The 16,531-nt window shown below is 49.1% G+C and overlaps 1 protein-coding gene across 3 annotated transcripts in view; it reads right to left on the bottom strand.

Annotated features, from left to right (window-relative positions):
- The window catches only part of XIAP (X-linked inhibitor of apoptosis), a 541,325-nt gene that overhangs the window by 265,515 nt on the left and 259,279 nt on the right, over nucleotides 1-16,531 (bottom strand). The window lies entirely within an intron of this gene.

Here is a 16,531-nt window from a genome sequence, read left to right as displayed (position 1 = left end):
TTTACTAATAACCTCAAATAAATAGTTTAGAACAACCAGTGGCAAAGCCAATAAGTTGAATTTTTGCGACCTATTCGCTTTACCTCATGCCCTTTGGTGATTTTGTACAACAAATGCGAAAGCATTTCTCGGGCAAAAGGAAGAGTTGCAAATAGGTGCAAAAAAGACTGAATGAAACTAACCAGTGGCAGCGTCATTTTGTAGGCGCAGACATGAATCACTAGACATATATGTGAATCTACGAAAAAAGGGATGGATGGAATGCTTGAATTAATCTCAGCCGCTAGTTATCACTTGGGCTGCATCACAACCCATTGTTATTTTGCCCATCACTCCACGTGACATTGGAAACAGCTATAAACTGATGAATCTTGACCCTTCGCCAATGGGAGCAGTCCAGCCCGAGCTGCCAGGTCCTCCCTGAATAACACAAGTAACCTTAGCAAGGGCTTATAAGGGAGTTATAGCTTAGTTCCAGTGGCACAGTGTGCAAGAGAGCAACATCTGGGCATACCCTTCCCACTTAGGGTGACACACTGCAGTATACAACAAGCATTTACAATGCAATAGGGCTCGCAGCATTAAAGTTTGAGTTATTGGCATTGTGTATGACAATGCGTTGCATAAAATGTTTAGCAAACTTTGAATTGGTGAGCAGTGTGAGTGTGTGTAAGAGTATGCTGTTCTTGAAAGCAGTGTGGTAGAGAGTGCAGGAATTTGGGTGACCTGAGCAATGTGGATGATGCACCTCACGTACGGGGCTGATGCAGTTATTATTCACACAGCTCTGATGATGCACCTCAGCACAGGGCTAACGCAGTTATTATTCACACAGCTCTAATGATGCACCTCAGCACGGGGCTGACAGTTATTATTCACACAGCTCTAATGATGCACCTCAGCACGGGGCTGATGCAGTTATTATTCACACAGCTCTGATGATGTACACTCACACTCTGCACTCACTCCTCTGCACTCACTCCTCTGCACTCACTCCTCTGCACTCACTCCTCTGCACTCACTCCTCTGCACTCACTCCTCTGCACTCACTCCTCTGCACTCACTCCTCAGCAGAGCAACAATAGATTGCACACGGTTCCCCTGAGGATGAGTGATGGCGTAGTGCGATAAGCTGTCTTCCTCTCTACCTCATGTATGAGGTGTTAACGTGCCTCAATCCAGCAGGGAAGGGTATCCCTTGTCGGAACTAGGGATGCCTCACACAACAGACTGGTTTTACGGCTGTTGTCATGTCACCAGTTAGTCATATCGTCACATCATCGGCTCCCTGCTCCAGCGTCAAGCCGGCGCTGCAATGCCTGACGGGTAGCACGGAGTGCTACACTCTTGCGGAGATCTTTTGTTCCTGTGCCGATAGGTGTAAGGGTGTGAGGGCCCTAGTAGGTGAAGTAGTGAGCGTGAGTGAGGTGAGTTAAAACAGGTTGGTGTAGTCTACGGCTTAGGTTTTATTCATGTAGTACACCACCTGAGGTAAAAACGTGTGAGGGGCAGTGGGACTGCAGTAGCTACGAGGAGTCAGTCCCATTCAACCCTCAACTCCTCAGCACTCACTCCTCACTCCTCAGCACTCACTCCTCACTCCTCTGCACTCACTCCTCACTCCTCTGCACTCACTCCTCACTCCTCTGCACTCACTCCTCTGCACTCACTCCTCTGCACTCACTCCTCTGCACTCACTCCTCTGCACTCACTCCTCTGCACTCACTCCTCTGCACTCACTCCTCACTCCTCTGCACTCACTCCTCACTCCTCTGCACTCACTCCTCACTACTCTGCACTCACTCCTCACTCCTCTGCACTCACTACTCTGCACTCACTCCTCTGCACTCACTCCTCTGCACTCACTCCTCTGCACTCAACTCCTCTGCACTCAACTCCTCTGCACTCAACTCCTCTGCACTCAACTCCTCTGCACTCAACTCCTCTGCACTCAACTCCTCTGCACTCAACTCCTCTGCACTCAACTCCTCTGCACTCAACTACTCTGCCCTCACTACTCTGCACTCACTACTCTGCACTCACTACTCTGCACTCACTACTCTGCACTCACTACTCTGCACTCACTACTCTGCACTCACTACTCACTACTCTGCACTCACTACCCACTACTCTGCACTCACTACTCTGCACTCACTACTCACTACTCTGCACTCACTACTCTGCACTCACTACTCACTACTCTGCACTCACTACTCTGCACTCACTACTCTGCACTCACTACTCACTACTCTGCACTCACTACTCTGCACTCACTACTCTGCACTCACTACCCACTACTCTGCACTCACTACTCACTACTCTGCACTCACTACTCTGCACTCACTACTCACTACTCTGCACTCACTACTCTGCACTCACTACTCTGCACTCACTACTCACTACTCTCCACTCACTACTCACTACCCACTACTCACTACTCTGCACTCACTACTCTGCACTCACTACTCTGCACTCACTACTCTGCACTCACTACTCTGCACTCACTACTCTGCACTCACTACTCTGCACTCACTACTCTGCACTCACTACTCTGCACTCACTACTCACTACTCTGCACTCACTACTCACTACTCTGCACTCACTACTCACTACTCTGCACTCACTACTCACTACTCTGCCCTCACTACTCACTACTCTGCACTCACTACTCTGCCCTCACTACTCACTACTCTGCACTCACCACTCACTACTCTGCACTCACCACTCACTACTCTGCACTCACCACTCACTACTCTGCACTCACCACTCACTACTCTGCACTCACCACTCACTACTCTGCACTCACCACTCACTACTCTGCACTCACTACTCACTACTCTGCACTCACCACTCACTACTCTGCACTCACTACTCAGCACTCACCACTCACTACTCTGCACTCACTACTCTGCACTCACTACTCACTACTCTGCACTCACTACTCACTACTCTGCACTCACCACTCACTACTCTGCACTCACCACTCACTACTCTGCACTCACTACTCACTACTCTGCACTCACTACTCAATACTCTGCACTCACCACTCACTACTCTGCACTCACCACTCACTACTCTGCACTCACTACTCACTACTCTGCACTCACTACTCACTACTCTGCACTCACTACTCTGCACTCACTACTCACTACTCTGCACTCACTACTCTGCACTCACTACTCACTACTCTGCCCTCACTACTCTGCCCTCACTACTCTGCCCTCACTACTCTGCCCTCACTACTCTGCACTCACTACTCTGCCCTCACTACTCTGCACTCACTACTCTGCCCTCACTACTCTGCCCTCACTACTCACTACTCTGCACTCACCACTCACTACTCTGCACTCACCACTCACTACTCTGCACTCACCACTCACTACTCTGCACTCACTACTCACTACTCTGCACTCACTACTCACTACTCTGCACTCACTACTCTGCACTCACTACTCACTACTCACTACTCTGCACTCACTACTCACTACCCACTACTCACTACTCTCCACTCACTACTCACTACCCACTACTCACTACTCTGCACTCACTACTCTGCACTCACTACTCTGCACTCACTACTCTGCACTCACTACTCTGCACTCACTACTCTGCACTCACTACTCTGCACTCACTACTCACTACTCTGCACTCACTACTCACTACTCTGCACTCACTACTCACTACTCTGCACTCACTACTCACTACTCTGCACTCACCACTCACTACTCTGCACTCACTACTCACTACTCTGCACTCACCACTCACTACTCTGCACTCACCACTCACTACTCTGCACTCACTACTCTGCACTCACTACTCTGCACTCACTACTCACTACTCTCCACTCACTACTCACTACCCACTACTCACTACTCTGCACTCACTACTCTGCACTCACTACTCTGCACTCACTACTCTGCACTCACTACTCTGCACTCACTACTCTGCACTCACTACTCACTACTCTGCACTCACTACTCACTACTCTGCACTCACTACTCACTACTCTGCACTCACTACTCTGCCCTCACTACTCACTACTCTGCACTCACTACTCTGCCCTCACTACTCACTACTCTGCACTCACCACTCACTACTCTGCACTCACCACTCACTACTCTGCACTCACCACTCACTACTCTGCACTCACCACTCACTACTCTGCACTCACCACTCACTACTCTGCACTCACCACTCACTACTCTGCACTCACTACTCACTACTCTGCACTCACCACTCACTACTCTGCACTCACTACTCAGCACTCACCACTCACTACTCTGCACTCACTACTCTGCACTCACTACTCACTACTCTGCACTCACTACTCACTACTCTGCACTCACCACTCACTACTCTGCACTCACTACTCAGCACTCACCACTCACTACTCACTACTCTGCACTCACTACTCTGCACTCACTACCCACTACTCACTACCCACTACTCACTACTCTGCACTCACTACTCTGCACTCACTACTCTGCACTCACTACTCTGCACTCACTACTCTGCACTCACTACTCTGCACTCACTACTCTGCACTCACTACTCTGCACTCACTACTCTGCACTCACTACTCTGCACTCACTACTCTGCACTCACTACTCTGCACTCACTACTCTGCACTCACTACTCTGCACTCACTACTCACTACTCTGCACTCACTACCCACTACTCTGCACTCACTACTCTGCACTCACTACTCACTACTCTGCACTCACTACTCTGCACTCACTACTCACTACTCTGCACTCACTACTCTGCACTCACTACTCTGCACTCACTACTCACTACTCTGCACTCACTACTCTGCACTCACTACTCTGCACTCACTACCCACTACTCTGCACTCACTACTCACTACTCTGCACTCACTACTCTGCACTCACTACTCACTACTCTGCACTCACTACTCTGCACTCACTACTCTGCACTCACTACTCACTACTCTGCACTCACTACTCTGCACTCACTACTCACTACTCTGCACTCTCTGCACACTCACTCTGCACACTCACTCTGCACTCTGCACTCACTACTCTGCATATTCAAGTGCAGCAGGTGCTTCGTAAACTTGCTGAAGGAAATAGAACCATCAAAAGTTTGACAAAAGTGAGTGATGAATAGTTTGAGGCAGCTTCGACTCCAAAAGTAACAGTGAGATTGAAGAGTGGGAGATCCCACATAATGAATGAAAACCTTGTTTTGATTGTATTTCTGCGGTTCCACATTGCACCTACGGCACCTGCACTCTACGGTATAACACAAAGTGTATGCGGGGAGAACACATCCAGCTGCAATGGGTTGCCCATAAACTCAAATGAAATATAATTCTCTTTAACACAACACACCTACCGTACGCTGTGAAGTTCTTTGCTTTTTGTGTACTTTCACAGCCTACACACGTGTTCCCGCATGCCATACTTTAAGTTCCACAATTGCCAGTGAATTTAAGATGAATTTTAACTCCAGATATGGTAGAGCCTTACCGGAAACAATCAGCCCCTTCACCTCTGCACCATCTGCATATTAACAGCCTTTCAGCATTCGAAACCTATCGTGGGGCGGAACTTCAACATCAGAGAATACGAAACCTATCGTGGGGCGGAACTTCAACATCAGAGAAAACGAAACCTATCGTGGGGCGGAACTTCAACATCAGAGAAAAAGAAACCTATCGTGGGGCGGAACTTCAACATCAGAGAAAACGAAACCTATCGTGGGGCGGGACTTCCGTCTTTTGAAGCCCGCGCCCACGGAGTGCCTGGCCACAGGAGCGGTGGTGACGTGGGGCTCCCAGAGCCCCGCCGAGGCTGAAGAAGTCCGGAGTGGCAGTAAGTGGGCCTGGTGCGCTCGTGTGTGTGTGCGCACGTGTGTGTATGTGTGCGGCGGCGGCGGGGGGGGGGTGTCTGTATGTGTGCGTGCGTGTGTGTGCGTGCATGTGCCTTCGTGTCTCTGTGTGTGCGCATGCGTGCAGGAGGAGGTGTGGCTGCGTGTGTGTTAGAGCTTCCCAGGAGACAGGAGATGGCCACAGCGTGCACGTTCTCGCGCGCGGCCCGCTCCGATCGCCTTTTGGGAGATGCGCGTGGCCAGGTCCTGTCTCCTGGAAAGCTGACTCAGTGACAATAGGTCTCTGGCGAGACCGCGCTTTCGCGCAGTTAACGCCACGAGCCCTAAAAAATGATGGGGGGACGTGGCCTAGGAGTCAAAGATGGTGGGCGAAATTTAAGATTGCTCTGCGCCTTAGGCCCCTATCCTGCATCATCCTGCCTCGCATGTCCTCAATCTGGATCACGGGGTCTCCACGAGGCACATCGACAGACCTAATGGTGTCCTGGAAAATTGCAAAGCCTGGCTACGCCAGAGCGAGGACTCGAGGTGCAGTGGGCCGGGTGGACCGTGGCGGCGATATTCCTGAAACTGCGCAGAGACCTAGTTGGTGACCCAGGAAACCTAGCTGGTACGGTTTCCTACCACCCTGCAAATGTCCTTGAGGCAGCCAGTCCTGAAGCCTAACTCAGAGTGGACTGGAGTTCAGGGTTCGCATGTCAGCCGCTGCCCCCGGGCGGACTGCCTGCTTTGGCTGGGGAGGTGAGGGCCCCGCTCTGGGGCGTGCCTAATTATATTGATCATCAGTGATCTTCAGATCCAAGTAAGGCGGATGACAGCTCATGCTGCTCCGCCTAGAACAAGACTAAGTTAGGTACAAACATATTGGTCACTTGCTACGGGCACAATAAGTCTAATGATCTGGACAGAGCCCTCAGGAAAATCTGACTAGGCCCAAGCTGGACCTGCTTAAAGAGGAATACATTGAACACAATTCACCACACAGCACAACCAACGGATAGTCCATGGGCATAAGCAAAAGCTGGACACACCACGACTCGGGGGAACACCTACTTCGAGCTCTCTACATCAGTCACAATACAGGTTGCAGGATTAGAGGTACTTTCTTGAAAACAACTTTTGGGGCTGCAAGCAAGAGCAAGACAGTAGATTTCCTGTTACAGCAAAGTCACTGGACATCTGTTTGGAGAGACCTTAACGCTGGTGAATGTGTACGCCCCATCTCCACTAACTAACTCCTTCTAGAGGTAGTCATGAGGCTCATCAGTGATCTCCTAGTAGGACCTCTGGTGTTGGGTGAGGAATGCAATGGGGAAATCAAAGATAATCTTGATCGACTATGGGGAAGGGAAAGGGTGACACGCAGTCGCCCTCTGTGTCTAGTGACTATGGGGCTATCAGACCTCTGCCGCGGAATCCTTCAAAGGGACAGTGAATGCACATTCTATTCAGGGGAATACATATTCTCACATCTTAATTACGTCCTTCTACCTAAGACAGCTACATAATGTAATCAACACCCAGATCCTCAAGGGTTTTCCAATCATTCCCAATAATGGTCCACCTCCACACAGCAGGTGCCCGAACGCCCTTCAGTTGATGTCTAACCACTGATCGCTACAGGACATGCCAATCACCTCACATTTGGAATTAAAAATAGACACTTATCTGTCCCTGAACCAACACTCTGTAAAATCACCTGGCATCTTGTAGGAGGCTCTTGAATCAACACTTCGTGGAGAAATTATAAGCTACCTAATTTGGAAGAAGCATAGCAAAATGCAGTTGGTCCCGGACTTAGAATTGCGAATTTAAACAACAGAAACACCATGCCCAGAAGCAGGGACAAACTTGACGCTGAATCCCAATTGCAACATTTGTTGCTGGAGGAGGCCAAGGCAGTTTAGCTCACCTCACAGTCTCAACTTTACCTACTTGCGTCAAAGCAAGGAAGTTACTACATTACCTTTGCTCTAATATCAAACACAACACCCCCCCTATCATGTACCTGCTAGACTCATCTGACTTGAAGAGCCCCAGGGACGGAGCCATAGCACACCACTTTGCTCACCTCTATGCAGAGCTATATGCCTCGCGCGACTCTCTCCCAGAAACACAAATAGTACGTTTTGTATCGGACTTACTGCATAAAACTCTATTATTGACCGAAAGAGAGATGCTGAAGAAAGACCTTACACCCGGCGAACTAACGTCGGCCCTGAGACACTTGCAGTCAGGAAAGACACAGAGTACAAATAGGTTCCTGGATAAGCTTTTCAAATTATTCATGAACAAACTTGGTGACCCTCTGATCGCATTTCTGAAGGATGCAGATACACTTGGGACGCTTCCCCCAAATCGATGCTCCTTGTACTGACCGAACTCCTCCGAACACAGAAGCTAAAATCATAGCCAAAGCTTTATCCTCCTGCCTACTTAAAGTTATATCTTCACGGATTCATGGAGATCAAGCGGACTTCATGTCCCGACGTGCCACCAGGTACAACATCCTAAGACTGCGTAATGCATTCGTCCTCACAGATAGACTTGATGGCCCAGCAGCAATATTACTGGAAGATATAGAAAAGGCATTTGATTCAATGGCCTGAACATACTTATTTATTTTGCTTCAGAGACTCAACTTTAGGCCCAAGTTTATAACTTATGTAAAACTACATACACCAACTTATCTTTATCTGCTCATGTCTGAGTGGGAACTGCTGTCTCTGAACCCTTTCATATCCGGAGGGGCACATGCCAAGGATATCCGATGTGCCCGTTATTATGTGCCACAGCTATAGAACCCCTATCTATGTGGCTCCATATTGATGCACGGGCAAAGGAGTTTGAGTGAGAGAAGGGGATCTCAGGTGATGCCCTAATCTTTCTGACTGAGCCGGAGACCTCCGCCCCAGAGCGCTTCCAATCCTCCAGATTTTTAGGTCTCGCCTAATACATCCCAAAGGGTTGATAGGCGAGATTATAGTGAGCGGTCCGAAAAGTCTACCTAGCTGCAGAACGCGTACAGTTCATGTGAGCCAGGCGTGTGCACAGCAATTCGCTCCCCCTACCCCTCCCACAAAGCAAGACAAGACAAAATCATCAAAGCGACCGCGGCCGCTCTGATTCCCCGCACCCCCACGCTTCAGACTTCAAAGGAAAGCGCTCCCCCGGCCCAGTTTGCTACCTCTTATATTTTGTTTGCTCACAATTGTCACTTTTACTTCATGTAACCCGCCCCCGCCACAGCAATGCCGAGACCCTGTTTTACTTTCTTGCTCTTTGCCGTTTAGATATCCACCAAATCTGTTTCTGTCCTCTAGCCTTGACGCTTTTTACTTTCTTGTGCTTTGCCCTTTCTATATTCTTTTCCAGAGGGTCACCACAACCTAACGTTCCCTCTTCACTTTGGGGATCTGTATTTCCTTTCTGCACATGTATACCGCGGACACCGTTGTCACGTTTGCCTGCCTGGCCCCAAGTCCCGTTTTACTCTTCCCAGTATTGCCACTTTATACTCGTCTGCCTTTCTGCTCAAATTGGTCACCGACGGGTTCCTGACCTTCCACGTTGGGGACCTCATCCGGGCTTTTCCCGCTGATCCATCGAGAACCTCGCTCTTTAATATTTGTTCTGGTGTGCGTCTGTTCATCCTTTCTCCATTTCCCAGCCTCTAATTACCCTCGGGTCTTTACTTCTCCCCCATGGCGGCCCACACACAACCCCCCACACACAACCCTCCACACACACAACCCCCCCACACACACAACCCCCCCACACAACCCCCCCACACACACAGCCCCCCCACACACACACAGCCCCCCCACACACACACAGCCCCCCACACACACACAGCCCCCCACACACACACAGCCCCCCACACACACACAGCCCCCCACACACACAGCCCCACCACACACACACACAGCCCCCCCACACACACAGCCCCCCCACACACACAGCCCCCCCACAAACAACACCCCACACACACACAACCATCTATCTATCTATAGCGATAGAGTGAGGGCGATAGACAGATAGAGTGAGGGCGAAAGATAGACAGATAGAGTGAGGGCGATAGATAGAGTGAGGGCGAAAGATAGACAGATAGAGTGAGGGCGATAGATAGAGTGAGGGCGAAAGATAGATAGATAGAGTGAGGGCGAAAGATAGACAGATAGAGTGAGGGCGAAAGATAGACAGATAGAGTGAGGGCGATAGAGTGAGGGCGATAGAGTGAGGGCGATAGAGTGAGGGCGATAGAGTGAGGGCGATAGAGTGAGGGCGATAGAGTGAGGGCGATAGAGTGAGGGCGATAGAGTGAGGGCGATAGAGTGAGGGCGATAGAGTGAGGGCGATAGAGTGAGGGCGATAGAGTGAGGGCGATAGAGTGAGGGCGATAGAGTGAGGGCGATAGAGTGAGGGCGATAGAGTGAGGGCGATAGAGTGAGGGCGATAGAGTGAGGGCGATAGAGTGAGGGCGATAGAGTGAGGGCGATAGAGTGAGGGCGATAGAGTGAGGGCGATAGAGTGAGGGCGATAGAGTGAGGGCGATAGAGTGAGGGCGATAGAGTGAGGGCGATAGAGTGAGGGCGATAGAGTGAGGGCGATAGAGTGAGGGCGATAGAGTGAGGGCGATAGAGTGAAGGCGATAGAGTGAAGGCGATAGAGTGAGGGCGATAGAGTGAGGGCGATAGAGTGAGGGCGATAGAGTGAGGGCGATAGAGTGAGGGCGATAGAGTGAGGGCGATAGAGTGAGGGCGATAGAGTGAGGCCGATAGAGTGAGGGCGATAGAGTGAGGGCGATAGAGTGAGGGCGATAGAGTGAGGGCGATAGAGTGAGGCCGATAGAGTGAGGGCGATAGAGTGAGGGCGATAGAGTGAGGCCGATAGAGTGAGGCCGATAGAGTGAGGCCGATAGAGTGAGGCCGATAGAGTGAGGCCGATAGAGTGAGGCCGATAGAGTGAGGCCGATAGAGTGAGGCCGATAGAGTGAGGCCGATAGAGTGAGGCCGATAGAGTGAGGCCGATAGAGTGAGGCCGATAGAGTGAGGCCGATAGAGTGAGGCCGATAGAGTGAGGCCGATAGAGTGAGGGCGACAGAGTGAGTGTATGTTGCATTGAGTGCAGTATAATTATGTGGCGTGTAATTATGTGGCACTGAGTGGTATTTGGAGTGTATGTTGCATTGAGTGCAGTGTAATTATGTGGCGTGTAATTATGTGGCACTGAGTGGTATTTGGAGTGTATGTTGCATTGAGTGCAGTGTAATTATGTGGCCTGTAATTATGTGGTATTGAGTCACTCTATTGCCCTCACTCTATCTATCTAACTTTCGCCCTCACTCTATCTATCTATCTTTCACCCTCACTCTATCTATCGCCCTCACTCTATCTATCTATCGCCCTCCCTCTATCTATCTATCGCCCTCACTCTATCTCCCTCACTCTATCTATCGATCGCCCTCACTCTATCAATCGCCCTCACTCTATCAATCGCCCTCACTCTATCAATCGCCCTCACTCTATCAATCGCCCTCACTCTATCAATCGCCCTCACTCTATCAATCGCCCTCACTCTATCAATCGCCCTCACTCTATCAATCGCCCTCACTCTATCAATCGCCCTCACTCTATCAATCGCCCTCACTCTATCAATCGCCCTCACTCTATCAATCGCCCTCACTCTATCAATCGCCCTCACTCTATCAATCGCCCTCACTCTATCTATCAATCGCCCTCACTCTATCTATCAATCGCCCTCACTCTATCTATCAATCGCCCTCACTCTATCTATCAATCGCCCTCACTCTATCTATCAATCGCCCTCACTCTATCTATCAATCGCCCTCACTCTATCTATCAATCGCCCTCACTCTATCTATCAATCGCCCTCACTCTATCTATCGATCGCCCTCACTCTATCTACCGATCGCCCTCACTCTATCTATCGATCGCCCTCACTCTATCTATCGATCGCCCTCACTCCATCTATCGCAGTGGTTCCCAAACTGTGCGCCGCGGCACCCCGGTGCCCCATCATGAGTAGCCAGGGGCGCCGCGCTCACGTTAGGAAAATCAAGCTTATTGCAGCTGATTTGTTTAACGAGCTCTGTGGCGCCTGCTTTTTTACACTAAAACTAATGCAGGTGATAGCAGGTGTAAAACGGAGGTTGGGTAGAAGATCGGCATGACATTTGATTATCATTAATTATTAATCAAATGCTATGCCAATCTTCTGCCCAACCTCCGTTTTCAACCGTTATCACCTGCATTATTTTTAATGTAAAAAAGCAGGCGCCACGAAGTTCGTTAGCTCTGCCAGAGAGAAGGCCTTGGCTAATTGGCTTATGTTGTCTTATTTGTTTAATGAGCTCCGTGGCGCCTGCTTTTTTACACTAAAACTAATGCACGTGATAACGGGTGTAAAACGGAGGTTGGCCAGAAGATCGGCATGGCCTTTTTGCCAACATTTATTCCGGAATTTAATTTGGATAGAGAAATAGTGCTTTGAGATTTTGGGCTAGACATTTCTCTTTTGTCATTAAAATCTTAGGATGTCAGAGAACAGTTTTATGTTAACTGGTTCGCAATGTAGACTTCAGAGAATTTTAGCTTTTGTTTGTTAATTGTGGGTATTGAAAGTGGGTATTGAAGTAGGCAGTATCCACACTCGGTTGATAGATTTGATGTCTCATTGCAAAAGCCGATGCTTAACAAGGTGTTGGACTCCCTGCGGTAATTCAAGGTTGCTCTACTAGGAGGGTTGCTGCTTGTTGGGTTTCAGCCTTAAATATTACTTTGTTAGAGATAGGTAAAGCGGCCATGTGGGAGTCCCATCCATGGTTATTACTCATTAACATCTAAAACTGTCTGAGTAGACAGTAGCAAGTGTGGGGCCTACAGTTCTTCCTACTGCTAGCCACTGACAAATGTTGTGTTTCTTCCATATGTACTTTTTTTAGTACATTATTTTGTTTGTATGTTAAGCATCAATAAGTGGTGTGTGGTTTTAATCCTCAACTGATGAGACATATTGGATACACCAGCTGAGTGTGATGACTGGGACAAGGAAGAAACGACAAGACTGTAATGTTTTGATTACATGTGACAATCCTCATTACCTCATACTCATCATCCTTTTCACATTCATGCATAAGCGGGTAGTTGAGCCATGGATTCTTGAACACCAAGGAAGTGGTTGAGGGTCTGGCTCTGTTGCAAGAGAGAAAAGCGGAGAACTCAAAGCCGAAATCAGACGAAATAAAAGACTTCTGTAAAGAAGCTGTTGACGTTGAAATGGTCTGGGTAGAGTCAGAAGGCCTAAAGAAATAATGAATATGTCAAAGCTGCCAATGACGTCGCATAAAGAGGATTGCCATATATAACTAAAACATCAGCTCCTCTGGCTGTCTGTAACCTTCAAGTCAATGGAGATATATATATTGACTGAAGGAGGGGGGGAGCTATCAAAAAAATCAGACGCTCTGCCATGTAGCTTAACCCTGCAGTAATTTAGGTCTTTGTAAATAGTGGCCCATTAAACAGCGTACAGATGCACATTTGGCTCCCCTAGCATTTATAGGAAATTATTTATTTATTTATTTTTGTCATTTGTAGAGCGCCTGACTCACCCCACATGAGGTTTTTCCGCGCTATGAATGCAGCCGGTATAGAAACTGGGGATTTTAACAAAAGAGTATGGTCTTCAGTTTTTTGCGAAAGCTGAGATAATTGGTGCAGAGGCGAATGTCTAATGGGAGCTTGTTCCAGTATTGTGGCGCCAGATGGGAGAATGATTTACCTCCCAATCTCGTTTGTATGATTCGTGGGACGGTGAGGAGACCTTTCCCCTTGGAGCGGAGAGTCCGCATGGGAGAGTTTCTAGTCAGTTTGTCTGAAAGGTACACGGGGCCTAGTTGGTTAAGACTCTTGAACACCAGGCAGCAGATTTTGAATTTAATTCTTGAGCGGATGGGCAGTCAATGGAGTTTGTGCAGTAGGGGTAGTGAGGGGGTGCGGTGGGGTGAGCTGGTTACCAGACGGGCTGCTGTGTTATGCACTACCTGAAGGCCATCCAGGTCGGATTCCTTGGCCGCAATCAGCAGGGCATTGCTAAAGTCCAGACGACTGAGGACCAGGGCATGGACCAGAGTTTTCCGGGTGGACGAGGGGAGAAAGTGGAAGACTCTGCGGAGAAGACTTAGTGCGTGGAAGCAGGCACGTTTTGTGGTGGCTATGTGTTCATTGAGGTTGAGTTTGTTATCAATTTGGACTCCTAGGTTTTTAATTATTGGTTTGGAGGAAGGTGCCTGGCCCATTTCTACCGACCAACAACTGGGGGACCAGGTCGATACAGCATCTCTAAAGAGCATTTTCTCCGTTTTACCGGCATTTAGCTGGAGAAAGTTCCTGCTCATCCATGTTGTTATTGTCCTCATACGTTCTAGAAAGATGTTTTTATTATTCGGGGTGTTTTTGTCGAAGGTGAGGAGAAGCTGTGTGTCATCAGCATAGGTGAGTGGGGAAAACCCGCTGTCCCTGAGATGGGTAGCGAGTGGAGCGACGTAAATATTAAATAGCGACGGGCTGAGACATGAGCCCTGCGGTACACCCTTGGTCACTGGGGTGGTTTCTGAGCTGAAGGGACCAAGTTGGACAGTTTGTGTTCTTCCATTGAGGAAGTCCCTGAACCAATCAAGTGCAGTGCCCTGGATCCCAGCTGTTTCCAGTCTGTCCAGCAGGATTTGGTGAGAAATGGTATTGAATTCGGCGGAGAGGTCGAGCAGTACAAGAATGACCGCTCGACCTGCATCCGCCTGCATCCGGATGTCATCGATCACCTTAACCAGGGCAGCTTCGGTACTGTACTTGGGGCGGAATCCTGATTATGTGGAATCGAGGCAGTTGGAGGATTCTAGAAAGTTGGTGAGGTGTGTGTTAATGTGTTTTTCTAATAATTTGCTGTAGAGGGGGAGTAGTGATATTGGTCGATAATTGGTGATAATGTCAGGAGACAATTTGTTATTTTTTCTGATGGGCATTATTTGGGCCGCTTTCCATTCAGCCGGCAGCTTGCCTTCACTGATGGAACTGTTCAGGACTGCGCAAAGGTCGGCTGTGAGTTTTTTTGCCACTTTGGCTGGGAGAAGATCATTGGGAGAGCCTGATTTGGCTGAGGTGAGTAGGGATTCAGTTTCTGAGATGGTCAAAAAGGGGAATCTATCCAGGGTGTTGAGGCTGGGTGGTGTGTGAATGGGGTCAGTTACTATGCTCAGAACGAGATTCGTATGTGAAATAGATCTTTTTTTTATAGATTTCAACGATTTTATGGGAGAGGTGATTGGAAATTTCATCAAATAGGAACTGAGTGGGTTCTTCAGCAGGGCTGCAGGCAGTGGAGTTGATGAGACTATTAAGGACCTGGAAGAGGGTTTTAGGACCATTCCCAGCTTGCTCCAGTTGGGTGGCTATGTGCTTTTTCCGGGCTGTTTTGAGATTCTTGTGGTAAATATCAAGGGCGGCCTTGAATTTCCCCTGGTCACAGGCGTTCTTAGTGCGGCGCCAGCGGCGTTCTAGCTGTTTACATGTGCTTTTCTCTTCTCTAAGCGTAGAAGAGTACCAGGGGGTCTGGATGCGTTTGGGTGCGTGGGAGGGGTGTTTAAGGGGGATGGTGGAATCAATAGTGGTTCTTACTGCAACCTGTAGGGCCATAAGGCGTTTGTCTACGGTTTCTGCGGTAGACTCCTCGGGGGTGGGGGGGGAGAACTGTTCATGGAAGAGATCAGGGGATAGTTTATGTCATTGTCGGTGAACCTGTCTGGTGGGGTTTTTCTTGACTGCGCGTTTGAGTGGGCCGTTAAGGTTGAAATTGATTAAAAAGTGGTCTGACCATAAGAGAGGGCTGGTGGCGTTATAGATTGCATCCGGAGAGTTGGAGAAGACTAGGTCTAAAGTGTGGCCTGCAATATGTGTAGGTGCTCTGTTGATTTTGGTCAGACCTAGGGCAGTCATTTCTGACAGAAGGGCGGTTGTTTCTGGGTCTTCGGCAATCTCACTGTGGATATTAAGATCCCCTAGCAGAAGGAATTTGTTTGATGATATAGCGTGAGGGGCGATCATGTTAATTAGAAGGGGTAAGGAGGGAAGAAGTGATCCAGGCGGGCGGCTTAACCAAGGCGCCTTTCCAGCTTAGCTGAGAGTGAATATCTAATCTGAAAATGAGGATTTCTATGGTGTCATTGCAGAGTTGGTCTATCGAAATAGCCTTAATAGGGTCTTTATAAATAATGGCAATGCCACCTCCTCTTTTGCGCGGTCTATCTGCCTTTAGTATGCAATAGCCATCTGGGAGTGCAATGGCGATGGCTGGGGTGGAGGGTGGTTTAAGCCATGTTTCCGTAAGAAAGCCGATGTCAGTGCAAGAGGAGGACAAGAGGTCCCAGATGTTGATAGCGTGCTTGGGAAAAGAGCGTACGTTAGCTAATAAGCAATTCCAGCTAGCTTTCTTAGTGTCTGCAGGGGCGGGCGAGATCTTAATGGAGGGGCTGTGAGGATTCCCTGGAGGTATGGTCTGAAATTTGCAGTTGGTACAAGCAAGGGGGCCTTCCAACACCTCAGGAAATTTGTGCCTGCATAGTGAGAGTCCGGTGGGGAGGGAGGGCAAGGAGATAGGGTTC

Source organism: Lissotriton helveticus, chromosome 4_1, assembly GCF_964261635.1.
Source record: "Lissotriton helveticus chromosome 4_1, aLisHel1.1, whole genome shotgun sequence".
NCBI classification, from domain to species: domain Eukaryota; kingdom Metazoa; phylum Chordata; class Amphibia; order Caudata; family Salamandridae; genus Lissotriton; species Lissotriton helveticus.
This window is presented reverse-complemented; position numbering and strand designations above follow the sequence as displayed.